Source organism: Somniosus microcephalus, chromosome 21 (genome assembly GCF_052327205.1).
Source record: "Somniosus microcephalus isolate GS21.2 chromosome 21, FLI_Smic_1.0, whole genome shotgun sequence".
Taxonomy (NCBI): Eukaryota; Metazoa; Chordata; class Chondrichthyes; order Squaliformes; family Somniosidae; genus Somniosus; species Somniosus microcephalus.
The window spans coordinates 36116149-36117867 of NC_141007.1; the positions used below are offsets into that span (position 1 = coordinate 36116149).

A 1719-nucleotide genomic window follows, 5' to 3' on the forward strand; every position below is an offset into this window, starting at 1 on the left:
TGGGGGGGAAGAGAGAGAGCGACTGGGGGGGAAGAGAGAGAGCGACTGGGGGGGAAGAGAGAGAGCGACTGGGGGGGAAGAGAGAGAGCGACTGGGGGGGAAGAGAGAGAGCGACTGGGGGGAAGAGAGAGAGCGACTGGGGGGGAAGAGAGAGAGCGACTGGGGGGAAGAGAGAGAGCGACTGGGGGGGAAGAGAGAGAGCGACTGGGGGGGAAGAGAGAGAGCGACTGGGGGGGAAGAGAGAGAGCGACTGGGGGGGGAAGAGAGAGAGCGACTGGGGGGGAAGAGAGAGAGCGACTGGGGGGGAAGAGAGAGAGCGACTGGGGGGGAAGAGAGAGAGCGACTGGGGGGGAAGAGAGAGAGCGACTGGGGGGGAAGAGAGAGAGCGACTGGGGGGGAAGAGAGAGAGCGACTGGGGGGGAAGAGAGAGAGCGACTGGGGGGGAAGAGAGAGAGCGACTGGGGGGGAAGAGAGAGAGCGACTGGGGGGGAAGAGAGAGAGCGACTGGGGGGGAAGAGAGAGAGCGACTGGGGGGGAAGAGAGAGAGCGACTGGGGGGGAAGAGAGAGAGCGACTGGGGGGGAAGAGAGAGAGCGACTGGGGGGAAGAGAGAGAGCGACTGGGGGGGAAGAGAGAGCGACTGGGGGGAAGAGAGAGAGCGACTGGGGGGGAAGAGAGAGAGCGACTGGGGGGGGAAGAGACGAGAGCGACTGGGGGGGAAGAGAGAGAGCGACTGGGGGGGAAGAGAGAGAGCGACTGGGGGGGAAGAGAGAGAGCGACTGGGGGGGAAGAGAGAGAGCGACTGGGGGGGAAGAGAGAGAGCGACTGGGGGGAAGAGAGAGAGCGACTGGGGGGGAAGAGAGAGAGCGACTGGGGGGGGAAGAGAGAGAGCGACTGGGGGGGAAGAGAGAGAGCGACTGGGGGGGAAGAGAGAGAGCGACTGGGGGGGAAGAGAGAGAGCGACTGGGGGGGAAGAGAGAGAGCGACTGGGGGGGAAGAGAGAGAGCGACTGGGGGGAAGAGAGAGAGCGACTGGGGGGGAAGAGAGAGAGCGACTGGGGGGGAAGAGAGAGAGCGACTGGGGGGGAAGAGAGAGAGCGACTGGGGGGGGAAGAGAGAGAGCGACTGGGGGGGAAGAGAGAGAGCGACTGGGGGGGAAGAGAGAGAGCGACTGGGGGGGAAGAGAGAGAGCGACTGGGGGGGAAGAGAGAGAGCGACTGGGGGGGAAGAGAGAGAGCGACTGGGGGGGAAGAGAGAGAGCGACTGGGGGGGAAGAGAGAGAGCGACTGGGGGGGAAGAGAGAGAGCGACTGGGGGGGAAGAGAGAGAGCGACTGGGGGGGAAGAGAGAGAGCGACTGGGGGGGAAGAGAGAGAGCGACTGGGGGGAAGAGAGAGAGCGACTGGGGGGGAAGAGAGAGAGCGACTGGGGGGGAAGAGAGAGAGCGACTGGGGGGGAAGAGAGAGAGCGACTGGGGGGGAAGAGAGAGAGCGACTGGGGGGGAAGAGAGAGAGCGACTGGGGGGGAAGAGAGAGAGCGACTGGGGGGGAAGAGAGAGAGCGACTGGGGGGGAAGAGAGAGAGCGACCGGGGGGGAGAAGACGAGAGAGCGACTGGGGGGGAAGAGAGAGAGCGACTGGGGGGGAAGAGAGAGAGCGACTGGGGGGGAAGAGAGAGAGCGACTGGGGGGGAAGAGAGAGAGCGACTGGGGGGAAGAGAGAGAG

The 1719-nt window shown here is 65.2% G+C and overlaps 1 protein-coding gene across 2 annotated transcripts in view; it reads right to left on the reverse strand.

Annotated features, from left to right (window-relative positions):
- The window catches only part of qtgal (queuosine-tRNA galactosyltransferase), a 449903-nt gene that overhangs the window by 183436 nt on the left and 264748 nt on the right, over positions 1–1719 (reverse strand). The window lies entirely within an intron of this gene.